Source organism: Dermochelys coriacea, chromosome 6 (assembly GCF_009764565.3).
Source record: "Dermochelys coriacea isolate rDerCor1 chromosome 6, rDerCor1.pri.v4, whole genome shotgun sequence".
Lineage (NCBI taxonomy): Eukaryota > Metazoa > Chordata > Testudines > Dermochelyidae > Dermochelys > Dermochelys coriacea.
The window spans coordinates 114,854,111-114,871,623 of NC_050073.1; the positions used below are offsets into that span (position 1 = coordinate 114,854,111).

General features: G+C 39.9%; 1 protein-coding gene across 4 annotated transcripts in view; it reads left to right on the forward strand.

Annotated features, from left to right (window-relative positions):
* The window catches only part of KCNH5 (potassium voltage-gated channel subfamily H member 5), a 248,667-nt gene that overhangs the window by 98,082 nt on the left and 133,072 nt on the right, over positions 1-17,513 (forward strand). The gene's annotated exons all lie outside the window — the stretch shown is intronic.

Below are 17,513 nucleotides of genomic sequence, written 5' to 3' on the forward strand. Positions count from 1 at the left end.
TAGATTTCATAAAACATCCACCTCTTTTTGAGTTTCACAATCATTTTTTTCAATTAAAGTAAAAATTAACTAAAAAAACATGAGCCTAAACTACTTACAGATTTGACTTAAAACAAATCATAAAATGAATGTGCAAGTTTTTTGCACAAACCTAGTAATGCGTACAACACAGTGTGCAATTTATGTTCTTTCCTCTGAGTCTTCTTTCATATTCTTTCATTCTGGAGCCAACTATAGAAAATGTATTTTTCTAAATCCATTTCACCTACTGTTTATGCAGTCTGAAAGCCTAGTAATGTAGGACAAAGATGTTTGGCCTCCTATCCTGCTGTGATCCTCAAAGACTCTATTCCTTGCATACTGCTTTTCTTAAAAGACTTTCTGTGTAGATGGAAATTCATTTTTTTTCATACTTCCCAAGGAGGTCACTGAAGCAGCAATTTTTCTGTTAAACTTTGGATGTGGCAATCTACGAGTATAGATGGAACAGTGACATCACCGGCACTTCAGCTGGGCCAAGATTTCAACGCAGAAGTCAGTGGAAGTTTTACTATTGACTTCAATAGAACCAGAATTTCATTGCTGTTGTTTTAATAAGGAAGTGAGGCCTTTGGAAACTACAGGTCCAATCATTCAGAGAGTGCTCCATCTTGATCCTAGTGGCCTACCCTATCGCATTGGATCAAGATGGAGCATGACGTTTGCTGAGACTTATAGTACTTGGGAGCTGCAAATTCCTAGTAAAATAGGGGTAAGCTGCAATCTACTCTCTTATTAAAAGTAGGTTCAGTGTGTCATAGAATATCAGGGTTGGAAGGGACCTCAGGAGGTCATCTAGTCCAACCCGCTGCTCAAAGCAGGACTAATCCCCAATTTTTGCCCCAGATTCCTAAATGGCCCCCTCAAGGATTGAACTCTCAACCCTGGGTTTAGCAGGCCAATGCTCAAACCACTGAGCTGTCCTGAGTTGGGCCAAATTTGGATGCCCCTGTAGTATTACAGTTTGGCAGTAAATATTTATTAGCTTAGTTTCTATATGTGGATGTAGTATATGGATAGCAACTGAAGCTCATGTTATGTATCACAGTAGCAGATGTAGTTGTTGAGCAGATCACGGCAGACTATGTGGCTCTGGGAAGAAGGAAGGATAAAGGAGTTTGAGGCGCAAGTGGATTTCTCGTCCATCCTCCCTGTGGAAGGAAAAGACCTGGGTAAAGACCGCTGAATCATGGAAATCAACAAATGGCTACGCAGGTGGTGTCGGAAAGAAGGCTTTGGATTCTTTGACCATGGGATAGAGTTCCAAGAAGGAGGAGTGCTAGGCAAAGACGGGCTCCATCTAATGAAGAGAGGGAAGAGCATCTTCGCAAGAAGGCTGGCTAACCTAGTGAGGAGGGCTTTAAACTAGGTTTAATGGGGGAAGGAGACCAAAGCCCTGAGGTAAGTGGGATACTGAGAGAAAACACGAGCAGCAGAGTGCAAGAGGGAAGGGCTCCTGCCTCATACTGAGAAAGCGGGATAATCAGCAAGTTATCTTAAGTGCCTGTACACAAATGCAAGAAGGCTGGGAAACAAGCAGGGAGAACTGGAAGTCCTGGCACAGTCAGGGAATTATTCCAATCACATCATAACAGAGACATGGTGGGATAACTCACATGACTTCAGTACTGTCATGGATGGATATAAACTGTTCAGGAAGGACAGGCAGGTCAGAAAAGGTAGGGGAGTTGCACTGTATGTAAGAGAGCAGTATGACTGCTCAGAGCTTTGATATGAAACTGCAGAAAAACCTGAGAGTTTCTGGATTAAGTTTAGAAATGTGGACAACAAGGGTGATGTCGTGGTGGGAGTCTGCTATAGACCACCAGAACAGGGGGATGAGGTGGATGAGGCTTTCTTCCAGCAACTAATGGCAACTGAGGCCCTGGTTCTCATGGGAGATTTCAATCATCCTGATATCTGCTGGGAGAGCAATACAGCGGTGCACAGACAATACAAGAAGTTTTTGGAAAATGTAGGGGACAATGTCCTGATGCAAGTGCTGGAGGAACCAGCTAGGGGCAGAGCTCTTCTTGACCTGCTGCTCACAAACCAGGAAGAATTAGTAGGGGAAGCAAAAGTGGATGGGAACCTGGAAGGCAGTGACCATGAGATGGTTGAGTTTAGTATCCTGACACAAGGAAGAAAGGAAAGCAGCAGAATACGGACCCTGGTCTTCAGAAAAGCAGACTTTGACTCCCTCAGGGAACTGTGCAGGGTCCTGGACGACTGGAAAGAGGCTAATGTAGTGCCCATCTTTAAAAAAGGGAAGGAGGATGATCCAGGGAACTACAAGCCAGTCAGTCTCACCTCAGTCCCTGGAAAAATCATGGAGCAGGACCTCAAGGAATCAATTCTGAAGCTGAAGGGTAGGGATAGGATACAGAGGGACCTAGACAAATTAGAGGATTTGGGCCAAAATAAATCTGATGAGGTTCAACAAGGACAAGTGCAGAGTCCTGCACTTAGGACAGAAGAATCCCATACACCGCTACAGACTAGGGACCGAATGGCTAGGCAGCAGTTCTGCAGAAAAGGACCTAGGGGTTACAGTGGACGAGAAGCTGGATATGAGTCAACAGTGTGCTCTTGTTGCCAAGAAGGCTAACGGCATTTTGGGCTGTATAAGTAGGAGCATTGCCAGCAAATCGAGGGATTTGATCATTCCCCTCTATTCAACATTAGTGAGGCCTCATCTGGAGTACTGTGTTCAGTTTTGGGCCCCATACTCCAAGAAGGATGTGTAAAAATTGGAAAGATTCCAGCGGAGGACAACACAAATGATTAGGGGACTGGAACACATGACTTTTGAGGAGAGGCTGCGGGAACTGGGATTGTTTAGTCTGCAGAAGAGAAGAATGAGGGGGGATTTGATAGCTGCTTTCAACTATCTGAAAGGGGTTTCAAAGAGGATGGATCTAAACTGTTCTCAGTGGTAGCAGATGACAGAACAAGGAGTAATGGTCTCAAGTTGCAATGGGGGAAGTTTAGGTTGGATATTAGGAAAAACGTTTTCACTAGGAGGGTGGTGAAGCACTGGAATGCGTTACCTAGGGAGGTGGTGGAATCTCCTTTTTTTGCGTTTTTAAGGTCAGGCTTGACAAAGCCCTGGCTTGGATAATTTAGTTGGGGATTGGTCCTGCTTTGAGCAGGGAGTTGGACTAGATGACCTCTTGAGGTCCCTTCCAACCCTGATATTCTATGATTCTATGAAAGAAGAGGGTTTTTTGGATTTCATTATGAAATTATCCATGTAGCAGTGTACCATAATACTACTTGAAGTGGTATGTGAAATAATTACTGCTAATTACATTTTCCAATTTAAAAACATTTCCATAATCTTATTTAGGCTAAATATTTAGTTGTGTCTTTACAAGGGATGATTAAGAAAAATATTTGTAAGCATGGATCAAGTTGAAACAAGAAGAGTTTAAAATTAGCTGTGGTGACACTGAGCTCCCCTGTATTACACACAGTTGTAATAATTTTTGTACAAAGTATGCCTCATGAAAGCTATCAAAGTATCATTTGAAAACTAATAACTCACTAATCTTTAAGATTCTTGAATGTTGTGGATATACGCCAGTATAATGACTAAAGTGTGTTTGAACCAAACATGTCAGGAGGAGTTTGTATAGGTCTGCCTTAGACAAAGAAATGTGTATTTGATTGTCTGACCAGCCTGATCTTTCGGCAAAGGGCAAAGACAATGAAGGGGGAAGAAAGACTATGGAGCTTCCTTTACTACTAGACACCGTGTTGCCTTCCTCACAGCTTGAATACATTTTACTTTGAGGACCCTCAGAAGAATCTATTTCAAAGGTTTACTAGTCTATAAAGACAGGGGAGGTCTCAGCCTCAAGTAATAAGGAATTGAACCAACCGATTGTATACAATATTATAAAATGTGTAGAGTGAGGTCTTTTCTGGATGCTAATGACACACTAGTGATTAATATCATTGTGAAATGTCTGTATTAACACTAAATGGGGATATATGGATATTTCATGATATTATGCTTTAAAGTCTGTGATCAAACAGGGGGAAACAGGTTTCCTCCCAGACAGGAGAGAAGGCAACAATTTACCTGTCATCTCACCTTTGTCACCTTTGTCCGGCTTGTCCTCATCCATCCCTTCATGAATGCAAGTTGACTCCTCACTATTCTGTTTTGTTGCCAGCACATTCTTTCCATTTCTGTCCAAAGAGTTTTGTCATGGAATCAGCCCAGCGCGTTTTCCGTCTGCCCAGCGGTCGCTTGTGGTCTCTGGGGATCCAGTCATTGATGTGGGTTGTCCACCTATTGTCTTGCCTGCGGACTACATGACCCGCCCATCTTCGCTTTGAATGGTACATTGCCTGCACTATATCGGTCACCTTTGTATGCCTTCTGATCTCCTCATTCGGTATGTGATCACGGAGCCATATCTTACAAATTCACCTTTCCATTTCTCTCTGGGTGACAGCGAGTTTTTCTTCCTTCGCTTTCATCGTTGACCAGCTTTCTGCTCCATATAGCATTGTTGGCAGAACAGCGGGGTTAAACAGTTCTTTCCTTTTCTTAAAGAGCAGTTCGTCATCCGTTAGAGACGTCTATATTTTGTGGAAACTTGCCCACCCCGCCTTTTGCCTCTTACTCATTCCCCTTCAAATGAGTTGTCTCTGCTCAGCTGCTGAACTAGGTAAATATGTTTGTCAACCTCCTTGATTTCTTTCCCATTTACAGTGATTCCTTCTGCACAATGCTCATTCCGCATCCACTTCGTCTTCGATGTGTTCACTTCCAACCTGATATCATGCAAAAGTGTTTGAAGTGCTGCAGTTTGTTCTCCAGTTCTGCTGTGCCCTTTGCCAGTATTACACAGTTATCAGTGAAGAGAAGATGCATTAACTGTTCTCCGTCAATTCTGACCCCTTCTTCCCAGTTCAATTTCTTGAACAGTGACTCCAGTACTGTTTCAAACAGCTTCGGTGAGGTTGTGTTGCCTTATCTGACTCCTCTATGATTAGTAATAATGCAGGGGACATTGAATAATGTTATATCTGTTGACCAATTGTGATTAATTGCTTCCAGCAGGTCAATGTACCTTGGGTCGATTCTGATTTCATTGAGTGTGTTGAGTACAGCATTAATCTGCACCTAGCTGAATGCCTTTTCGTAGTCAATAAATGCAGTACACAATGGTACTTTGTATTCCTTGCATTTTTCAATGAGCTGCCCAACTGAGTGGATGTGATCAATTGTCAAGTACCCTGAGTGGAAACTAGCTTGTTCTCTTCTTTTGTGCATCTCAAGGTCCTTTTTAATTCGATTGTTCAGGTGTATGCTCCCACGCAGCAAGCCGAAGAAATGGAGCACTTCTATGAAGAGCTGGAGAAGGTAATGCAGAAGAGATCCAGCTACACAATTATCCAAGAGGACTTCAATGCAGTAGTAGGTGGAAAGGAGAGTGAGAAAGAAAAGTACATGAGAAAATTCGGTAAAGGTGTAAGAAATGATCGTGGAGCATGTCTGGTTGCATTTGCAGAAGCAAACCATCTCCACATAATGAACACGATATTTACCTGTCTCCTATGTAAATTAAGCATGGTGAAATCAAAACAATGGAGGCTCCATTTACACACAGCATGAGGTCATCCTGCCTCTTGAAACAAAGTAATTGAACTTTGGAAGATGTAAGCAAAGACAGACACCATCTTTGGCATCCATCACTAGACAGACGCAAGAGGCCAGACCTTGCAAGCTGAGAAAGATGGGTCCTTCAATCAAGGAGCGGGGGTTTGAAGTCTCTGGAAACGGACTATAGGTGAGAAACCACAGTGAACAAAGCCTGTGTCTTGCTAGGTAACATTTTAGACTGTTAAATGCGTTTTCACTTTGATGTGCTTGTCACCCTTTCTAACTTTATTCCTTTCACTTGGCATCACTTAACCTATGTCCTATTTGTTAATAATTTTGTTTTATTTTGACTAGAGAACAACTCAGTGCTGTGTTTAAATGGAAGGCTGTATTTTCCCCAGTTAAGATAATAAGCTGTGATGTGTTTTTGTGCCTCTAGAGGAACAAACAAACTATATTATTTCTCTGAACTGTCCAGGAAAGGGATGGACATTACCGAGCATGTACAACTATGAAAATTCAGGACTGTGGGAGTGTGTTGGGGTCACTCTGCTGGTTGTAACCCAGGCTGGTAGAAGACAGAGTGGGATTGTGGAGCTGTAGACAGGCTGCTGCGGCTGTCCAGTATACGGAAACTCAGAATGTGACCTGCATGCTTGTAGGCAGGTTGCGAGTGTCCCAGGCTGGGAGTTACAGCAGCAAAATATTGTTGCACGGCAAGGGGTGACACAACCCCTCACTGGTCTGGATTGCTCCATGGAACATGACAGCTACAGTCATGACTTTTGCATTGTATCATATTTTATCCAAACTTGAATGTATAAATGGGGTAGGATAAGGGTCAGTGGGTTTCCTTATGCTGCTAGAGGAGAGATTTTCTGCCATCTTCCAAAGCCCTTTTCACAGCTCTATGTATTTTCTTTCCACTTGGTGGTTATTTCTCTATATTCTTGTGAAAGATAAATAAGCTGCTTTTGCAGAATTAGGTTGTCAATGTCAGTAAATATAGAATGTTGGAACTACTTAAAATATAATCAAGAAGCACTTTAGGTCCATTTTTTAATAGTTGTTCAGTTTCTTTCTGCTTGGATCTTACTTGCTTTCCACTTGGAAATCAGATGCATGTTTTTCCAATAAAGTCCAGTTGGGTTTTCTCGTCACCTTCATGAATTTTTAAAATTAGTACATAAGTGAATACCCTTCAGTAATACTCTGTAAGTGAACAACAAAGGAAGTCATTAAAAATAAGTTTCCTCATTAATGGGAATCCTGTGTTAGGGGAATGTAGAAACTACTGAATAGCTAGCCGCATGTGTGTTGAATAGATTTAGGAGGTAGGATTCTTTCCTGTCAGTGCTCCACTTGCACAAAGTCCATTTACTTGGGCTTTGTGTGATGGCAAAGATTTCATCCCAATGCAGAAACTGTATATAGTTTCAAAATGTTATGTAAATAAACTATAAGGGGAAATTATCAAAAGCCCAAATGGCAGTTAGGTGCCTTACTCCCACCCCCAATTTAATAATAACAAAGAGCATAGATGCTCTGAACCCCTTAATAACCCTGATGTGCATTCTCAGTTGGAGTTCAGAGTTAAATAGGCACACACATTCAGCGCAAGGAGTCGTGTGAACATTGTGGCCGGTTATACAGTGGAAATGTCTTCATCAAACAGAAAGTCTTTTCAATATTTAATGCTGATTCTTAAAAGCAATATTTGTTGTGCATGACCCTGTTTTACTATGTTATGAAAAGGAAAAGATAGTGAAAGACTGCTGTATCTCTTCTGTGCCTTGGTTTTGTGCCTGTGAACAACTACGAAAGGTGGTTTATTTACTCTTCTAATGTAGGAAACACTGGAAAACCCTGTTAGTCAGAAGGTATACAGAAGTTCAAAGGACAAATAACCTCCTCTGACCCAATTTATTTTATACATAACTTTTGTTGCTATGAGAATAGCATTATTTTCATTAGAAATCGAGGCTGCTAATAGAGGAATCCAGCGAAGCATTTACCTTTGCCTCAGCACTTCAGGGTCCAAAGTAATGATGAGGAGCACATCTATTTTACCTTTGTGTCTCTCAGTACTCCTGTAATTAGTGAAGGAAAGATATTTGATTTTAAGCAGCAGCACCATCTTTTTAAGGATGCAAACATTTGTACGTCAGGCTCATATCTAGAGCTGGGTGAATAACTGATTTTTTTGGTTTACTGGAAGCTCCGAAAAATAAAATTTAAAAACAATTTTGGTTCAGCCCAAACCGAATCCAAAAATTGCCAAAAATTTGGTGAATTGTAGAAAAAATTCTTTAGGGTCAAATGAAATATGTTTTTTTTATTTGACCCAAAACAGATTTTTTGGGGCATAGGATCAGGAAAAGGCATCCCTTATAACTATTAGCTCAGTGGTTGGAGCACTCACCTGGGATGTCGTAGTTAATTTCCCCCCCCCCCCCCCCGAGATTCTATGATTAAAACACAAAATTGTCAACATCAGAGGGCAAACATAGAAAGTAAATACCGTGAAATCAAAGTCTAATAAGTTCTCAAGCAGCATTTTTCATACGTTGCCTATCTTTAAATTTCAGTTCTCATGGATGGAAATATTGTGTGTGTGTGTGTGTGTGTGTGTGTGTGTGTTGGAATCGATATTTACTGGTATTTACTAATTAAAAAAATCCTTCACAGCCTATATACAAGGGAAATATCCATATATGAACCATCACCCCCAACAAATCCTGATCTTTTTTGTCTATATCCTGGAAGAATAATTATTCTCCACATAGTGGCACCATAAAACAGTGGTGTTATGCAGGCAAATACACTGCTCAGATGACATAGAGATGAGTGCCATCAAAGAACTAGGGTAGGTAGATGTAAGAAGTCCACCCCAAAAGGCTTACAGCCTAACTATAATTAAATAGCAAACCCAATAATTTTCATCAAGTTAATCAATTCCCTGCCATCATAGGGACCTTGGGCATTGGTAGCACCTCAGGCTCCCCTGTTCTCTTCCTGTAGTACACAATAGATTAGTCTCCTGAGGGCAGTAGTGCTTTGGTCTAATTCCAGTTGTAGAGTTTAGTGTGCACGTTGCCTGTCATATAAAGGAGGTGAGATTAAAAAATCTGGTGGTCCTTTCTGGCCTTAAATTTTATGACTCTAAGTCAGTAGTTTTCAACCTGTGACCTATGGACCCCTCGGGGTCTGTGGACTATGTCTAGGGTGACCACCCATTCCTAATAGGGCAGAACAGTCCTGCAATGTACAGTTCAAGTCCCGGTGCTGGGCTGAATGATTCCGGGGCAGCAATTATCCTAGATTCCCTACAGCGCTGCTCCGTACCTGCTTGAGGCTCAGGGGCAGCACCAGCCTCTTCCCTGGAGGCTCTGTCCCTGGCCAGACCAGAAGCTGAAGCCAGAGCTATGTAGTAGTATGAATTGCCCAGGGAGCCCAGGCTGCTGTGGGGAGCCCTGGAGTTCCAGAGGCTCCACTTGCCCTGGATGACTTGCCTGGGGGGGTGGGGACAAAGATCAGGGGTTGCTCTTGGGCAGGTGGCGGGTCTGGGACTCCCCACCCTACAGCAGCCCTGACTCCATGGGTGGCTCTTACTGCTGCCTGGCTCTGGCTTCCGGCCTGGTTAGGGGGCGGGCCCTCAGGGGGAAGAGAAGGGGCAGGGAGTGGGGCACAGAGGGGGTGGGGCACCTTCATGTGTCCTATTTTTGCATTTTGATTATGTGGTACACTAGCTATGTCTAAAAAACAATAAGGAGTCCAGTGGCACCTTAAAGACTAACAGATTTATTTGAGCATAAGCTTTTGTGGGTAAAAACCTCACTTCTTCAGATGCATGGATTGAAATCTGCATCTGAAGAAGTGAGGTTTTTACTCACGAAAGCTTATGCTCAAATAAATCTGTTAGTCTTTAAGGTGCCACTGGACTCCTTGTTGTTTTTGTGGATACGTACGAACACGGCTACCCCCGATACTTGTCGTTATGTCTAAGATTTCCAAAGGGGTGTCACTGTCATTCGAAATTTTTTAGGGGTCTGCAAATGAAAAAAGGGTTCAAACCACTGCTGTAAATTGTGTGATTTCCTCTCTTGCCATCACATTGTGGCTTATTGGTGTCTTGGGGGATTTTCCCTATCATAACATCCGTTGTGCTTTTTTCTCATATTTCCTATACAAAGGAGGACACTGTATATGGTATTTTTCACACCCTTTTTTAAATCATTGGGGCTTTTTAAATTATAAGTTAATTATAACCTTTGTGTGGTCTAAAAAGTTTTTGAAACATGGACATCAGCCTTATAAAAACAATACCACTCTATGTGGAAAAATCAAACAGGTAGGTCAGCACATTGCTGGTAAATATTTTGTCATAAGGCTATGATTCCCATCCTACAGAACGGTAGTGTTCTGAAGGCAAAAGAAAATGACTGTTACTTTGTGTGTGCCTGTATGTAGAATGTACATGTTGGGGAGAATATGTGTGTGAAGATATATTTTAGTTAGATGTTTATATATGTGTTTTTATTACTCTTTCAATCCTGGTTCAATTCTCCTTTCTTATTTGTATATAGGCCATACTTTAAGCTCTGTGAAAAAGCTTAATTTTTAATCAGTTTTTCCTTACTCTATGGAGATTGCTTAATTTAAAATTACATTAGTAATTTACAAAATTGAGTCTAACATTGGCCACCTGTGAAATCCTATTCAATGTAAGCCAGTCCAACCCCCACTGAAGTCAATGAAAGATGGATTAGTCCCTGTCACTGTAAGTAAATGATCCTGGGGAACGACTTTGAACACTGAAATGCTTTAAACAAGGTAGCAGTACAATCCTACTTTATTTTACCCTCTGTCGAAAAGAGGCACCAAACTGTATGGTGCAGCCAGCTGATAGCATGTTCTTAATCAACTGCTTCGTTTTAGCCAAATTGCCCAAGTCTAACACACAAATTAAGCGGTGCTGTTGGACTCTTTTTGGGCACGAACTGTGATAAATTACTGCCTTTCCATATATTTTCTTTTGTCCCTGGGTAATCTCATAAGGAATGGCAAATAAAACTCACCAAGAGGAGTTGAGTGTGCTGCTTTATACAATCATCACAAACCTAATTCCTGCCGGGAAAAGTTACACTCAGCAGCATTTACACAGCATTGAAAGAACCAATTTATGAACAAACCATTAAGTACTCTGGGATTGCACACACAAATTAATACATTTGTTTTGGTTTGACAGTGGAAATGTAACATATTGTCCCCAACCTAATACAATAATCAGCTCTAATGATTATTATCTTAGTTCTGTTTGAACAGCTGCAGTACAGTCACTAGTAATGTGCATAGCCAGTATAACTGAATTTCATCCTTTTAAATTTTCACTTATATTGACTACATTTTAGTACAATTATTAGTCATGTTAGTGAGAGAATTGCATATATTCTTCTTTTGTGGCACATGTGTAACTTCACTAAATGTTAAACAGGAATTGCTGCAGAAGGTTATATTCCTATGTATTAGCTAGCTGTGCTCCTAGGAGAGTCATACAATAAATTCCTGTGTGTGCATACTTGATATTGGGTGCATTAGAATAGCAGGACTGAGTGGCTTTTATACTTGGGAGCTACTTTAAAATTGTATTGTAAAACTATTGACCACTTTAAGTAGTGTCACATACATACTCCCAATAGAATAAAAAGAGTGGAGCTCAGTTAATTGCATACAAAGGGCACTACTTATTAGGAAACAGAGAGAGCTGGAAGTGAATGTGATTTACCTCTCACACAGAAAATAGCAGTGTTTTGTGCTCTGAGCAGCACCATCTGAAGAGAAAATCAATTTAACCATGAGCCAGCAAAAATCTATTCTTATCCAGTAGATTTAAAATATTGCTCTTTCGCATATGTTCAGTTATACAGTATAAATTTAACAATAACTTAGCCCATTTAAAGGATTCATGATATTGTATCTGTTTAATTTCTATAGAAGACATCTAGTTAAATTTTTAATACTTAAATGTGATTCACATTGCATTGTAGCAATACAAAGAAGCCTGCATTAATGCACGCGAAAATTGCAGCGAGTTCCCTCTGAATGTCTGCCTGTTTTCTATGGCAATGGAGAATTACAAGTAGAACACTTGGTAAGTGATATACACCAAAAAATGGACTGCGATCACCAACTCCTTCCCATAGTCCACTGACCTCTCAACCTGCCGCGGCCCAAATGAGGGACATAGTGTTGAACAAAGACCCAAAAACAAGGGATACACACAATTATTCATTCAGGAGACTTAAAATGCCATGGGATTCAGCGTCTTAAGGTAAATAACTTTCTATAGCCTCAGTTTCAGGATTTCTGTTCTAAATAATTTCCAGCATTACAAATGGAGGCCAAATTCATGTGGCATACAGGGAATATTAGAACTAAACACGAGTGAAGTTCTTTGAAATGAAGGGTACTGGAGACGTGTGATCAGATGGTGATAGTCTACCAGTAAAGGCTGTAGCTACATCTAGTTCTAGAGGGGGAGGGAGGAGGGGCTTTGAGACAAGTACCAATCTGCTGAGCCACTGAGTCTACCTTCTTTAACATCTTAAAATAAGATATTGATAATGGGCATCAGCTGGATTGAATAAGCCGCATTGGTAAATGAGTAAAATAACTTTTGCAGTGAGTTGTGAGCTCTTGTAGCACATCAGGTTTGCTACTGCATTATACTAATGGAGTTGCAAGAGGCGTGCTCCACCATGACTGGTGATTTTACTGCAGCATCTACTCTGTGACAGCTACTCACACGTGATGACACTTACGCCTGAAGCTGAAGTAAGTCCATTGGAATATTTGTTGATAAAAGTAACACGCCATCCTTGTGAAAGTATCTGGTGTCTCAGATGTTTAAAGCTTAAGTCTCCTAAATGCATCAGGTTAATTCTTTCACAGTGCTGAGTTAATTGGTCACATGCTAACCTTGAATAATGTAATAATTTGATTAGCTAAGTCTGCGGTTAAACAGAAGCTAGCAGTCAAGTCCCTTTTGTATGAAGTTTGCCCTTCCTTACAATGCACAGATTCTAGCATTAGCAATAGTCTGTTTGTTCAGCAGTACCAGGAAGGGGAATGATTTCTTCAAAAAAAAATCATAAATTGAAAGGTAGCTATTGTCTCTCAAAATCTGAGAAAGTTCAGTGAAATGTGATTACTTCAGTATAGTAGCTGAATCTTCTTTTGACATTCATTAACCAAGACTATTCTAAACATGTTCTATAACAGGCAAGGAATGAGAAACGATTAGCTAGATTACAAATGACCTTTTACTTTTAATTTATTCAATGATCAGACAAGGTTCATTGGAAAACCTTTTCTTTCAAATAAAAGTATGTGTTCTGTTTCTCAGCGTCTTGGTGTTGGTGGTCAAAGAAGCCATGCTACATGCAGGCGAAATATATTGTTTTGTGTTTGAATGGAGGCAGCTTGGACTTCCAAAGCAATTTGCTGTCCAGAAATGTTCTGTGTGGGTAGATTTTGTAGCCTTGCTTGTAGAGGAGAGGAAGGCTCTCTTTGCCTCCTTGTTGAACGTTTGTAGAAATTCTTTGTCCTAGATTGTCTGTATCAGAATATATTTTCCACCACCAATGCTCAAGATTTCCCCCCCTGCTTTTTTGCTGCTGAATGTCATCTGATAGGAGGTGGGACAAGGTACTTCAGTGCAGAAATGTTTGAATCCCCTTGCTAATTTTTCTATTCCTTGACCTTTTGGTTGAATAGTTTTTCATAAATAAGTTTTAGAATTTGGCATATTTGGGGCATACCAGGCTGGTGGCTTCTTCTGGTCTAGCCTTGTACCTTCTTTTTCTGCAGACTCAATCTAAGGATATGGATTTGAGTGAATTTTCCCTGAATTTGAGCTCAGAAAGGAATATAATGGCTACTGAGCAGCACTTAGCTCACACCAATGATGTAGAGGGGAAAGACTTTGTATCCCGTTACTTTTCTTCTTATGAACTATCCAGTCTCCTTAGTGCAATAATTTTTGACATGAGACTTTGGGCTACATTTTAACTGCTGGGCAAGGAATTTTTCACTGTTTCCTTACAACCCCCTTTCCCTCTGGACATAATAATAACCTGTTATGTAAAATTGTTCCTAACTTGCACTTCCTCACTCTCAATGTTCACTTTCTTCCTTTAGTCTTTTCCTTCTCTTCTTTTTGTCACAGTACAGATCTAATCATGTTAATTGGAAAGTTCATTTTAAATTTGCTTCTTTCCTTCTGTGCCAAGCTCTTTATGTGCAGATACAATAAGATACAATATGTGCTTTTATGTCCTTTATCTACTGGATGTTCAGATCTTGACTCACTAAACAATAAGCAGAAGTGAAACTCATGCAGCGGGGACATCACCAACTTTCACAGCCCGAGACTCTTATGTAACTACATTGCTACAGTCTGCTCTCTTGTACTTGTGATCAACAAGTGATTTTCAAGAGCAGACTTCAATAGAGTGTCCTGCAGTAATCTATTCTCTAGGTGCCTTGTAGGCAGATTCATATCTGGAAGAAAAGGCTACATCTTCTGAATAGTTTGGAGATGAAAGAGCTACAATGACAAAACTTGGGATTCTATGCTCAACTAATGATCACAAATCATTGTGATTGGTTGAAATCTTCCGAATTTTGATTTTTTGTTGTTGAAATTTTGATTTAAAAAAACTAGGTGAATTTTTGTAAGGAACTTTTTTTGGTAAAAAATTAATCTAGAGCTAGTTCAAAAAAAAATCTTGACACTTTGACAAAAATAATCAATTTGAATTTTTTGGGGGGGTGGAGGCAAGAATTGTGGGGAAAAAATCCATTTTTAAAGCAGCTCTATTCCCAAATTGCTAACCTTACCAACATGCATGGGGCAAACATCTTTAGTGCAAATTTATTATTATTATTCAGTAATGCCATGTACTGAAAAGTCCGGAGTTTCTTTTTACCATCTCAGATAAGCAGTGTGAAATTCTTGCCACAGTATAATCACTGGGTTCCAAAATGAAGTCTTAAAGCAGCTCTGAGGCAAACAATACTGATGGCTGTGTCATAGCCTGACACTGGATCAGCAAAAATGGTGATGTCCATCCCATACTCACTAAAACATTAGGGTGACAGTCTTATTGTGTGGTATTTGTTTAAATGCAGACCAAATGGCGATGACATAGATACTAGGGCACAAATCCTTTGTTTAACTGTAGTCATTGGAGTTTCTGGCAAAGCACTGCCTGTGTGTTTCAGGTGCCAATTTAACAGTAATCTCAGTGGGTAACGGAATAAAGTCCTGTCTCAGCTGTGATTCAAACCACATTGATGGCACAGTTGTTTCATAACTGAGGCCTGGCAAAGTTATACAAGCTGGATGCTAAGTTTGTGTGCAGGAAGCTTTAACAGAAGAAAAAACATTTTATGTTGAAACAACTGTAGCCAATAACTATGGGGTGTCTGTCAAGGGAAATAATTGCTTAGAAGGGACTTGAAGAGACTTTTTTGTTCATGGGGAACCTGTACTGGTCTATAGACCTGCATGTAATGCTGGAGATGTAGACGCATGAGCAGTTCCCACCTTAGGGGGTGATGAAAGCCACTTAGACTAGCTATGAGAAGGTTTGTGGTACGGGGTTGCATTGACACTCCTGAAGGGAGGAGTACAGTTGCTCCTAAAGCTGTGTGTGTCTGTATGTTTTTAAATGGTGCCAGCTGTGGAGCAGCAAGTTGTTTGTTTGCCACTTGCTCCTTGGAATGGCAGGAAGTATGCCCACCATAGAAAAATGGGAGAACTTTTAACTTCTCATGTAAGGTGGCATTAGAGGAAAAGAAGAGTTCAGGTCTTGGATGGTAGAAGTCATTTAATAAATGGAAGAGAGAGCTCTGGTGTAATGGCAAAACTGTAAAGGCTGGCTAGCTGAATAACAAAATGGTTTTAATAATTTCTTGAATCTCTGAAGGTGAATCCAATCTGAAGTATATATTTAATTTTATGGAAGTAAATATTTTATGTGCCCTGGGAACATGCAGCATACATACCATTTTTATTATGATTCCAGTCCTCCAGGACATTTCTCAGGCCAGAGTTTTTCTTATCCTGTCACAGGTGCCTTACAGATATTGCAGTCACCCAGGTTGCAATAGTTAATGCACATGTTAAGGATAACATAGAAGGTGTTAATAATTTATATCATGATGATTTATTTGAAAAAGCCTAGGGCATTTATTCTGGCTCTTTATCTTTAATACAATTGTCAAAATTTTGCTACATTTTGAAGGAATTGGTAACATTAATGCCTTGCGAAGAAGGTCATTCCATTAGAGCACTTTCCAATTCCTTAGTTACAGCCTCAGCTTTCTTAATTAATACAAAAATTTTGATAGAGATATGGTAGTGGAAGGGAATCAGCTTGGTAGCACTACAGGAAGTAAATAAATCTCTGCTTTTCATACTGAAAGTGTCTGAAAACCCCACACGCTGTGAAATGGACCTAAATTACTGTTGCCTAGACATGTTTCTCCATGAACATCAGAGACAAGCAAAAAACATTAACACTAAATCTTTAAGCCAGTTACTCAAGATGTAGACCTCTTCATAAACTTTGGATGTCTTCCCCCAATCCAGCTATGTGTAAATGAGGAAGATGACCTATAAAGCAACATCTCTGTGAGTTGAACATAATTTAGTGGGTGAGAGATTTTTGTGAAAAGATTACATGAACAATAGAAACCCTTCCCTATGGGCAAATTTGTCAGTTTATTTTTATGATCATTGTTATTAATTTAATTATATGCATTGAGTTAGTGCCCAAAAGGCCAACAGAGATCCAGATTCCATTGTGCTAGGCACTCTGCCAATGTGTAGTGAGAGATATTCTCTACCTTTAACATTTACGTTGACTGTATCTGATCTCTTTGTAATGCTATATATGAATTAGTTACTGTGTTTTCAGTATGTTTTCAGCCATGATGTCCTGCATGACTGTCTCAAGAAGAAGCAGCAACATCAAAATCTATCTCTTGCTTTTTGAAATTTTATTGAACAGAAAGTTGTTTTGTCCAAAAGTGGCCAGTTTTTAAACTTTTTTTTGTAAAATAAATTGTTGACGTAAAAAGTTGTAATTTTTGATGAAAAACGTGCTACTTTTGAATATTTTTTCAACATTTTTATCAAAAACATGACAAATTGATTAGTTATCAACATTTACAAAAATGGGTAGCCTTTTTCAATACTGGGCTTTTAAAAATAGGGGGCAAATCATGAAACATTTTGAAAAAAACAAAAATGGGTCCATTTAGAAAAAATCTAAACAACTTTGAAACTTTTAATTTTGGGTAAACAAGCTTTTATTTCTCAACTAGCTCTAATTGTACCGTGTGCTATAGTATCTGTCATTCTAGTATGTTTTCTTTTTTGAACCTGCCTATAAAATACACAGGATTTTCCTACATTGTTTCAAATATTAAAGCAATAATATTATCACATATTAGAACCTCATGCTTCAGTAGATTTGAACAATTTGTCATAATAAGCCATTGATACTTATTTTGGATTGAATGTATTGCCATACCTTATGTTCAAGGAAATTGGGCAAAATTTTCCAAAGTACTTAAATGAGTACCACTGAAAATCAAGTTTCAAAGCCTTGGTCCTGAACTTCAGAGCTGTCAATTGGTCAGACAGCTACATCAGAAAATGTATCTCTGTCCATGTCTCACTGAGACAGCTGCATTCCTATGTGGCAATCCAGTTTGCAGAGCCCAGGACAAAGTATTTCAGAGCTGGAGATAAATCATACTCACTGGAGGGGATTCAACTGTG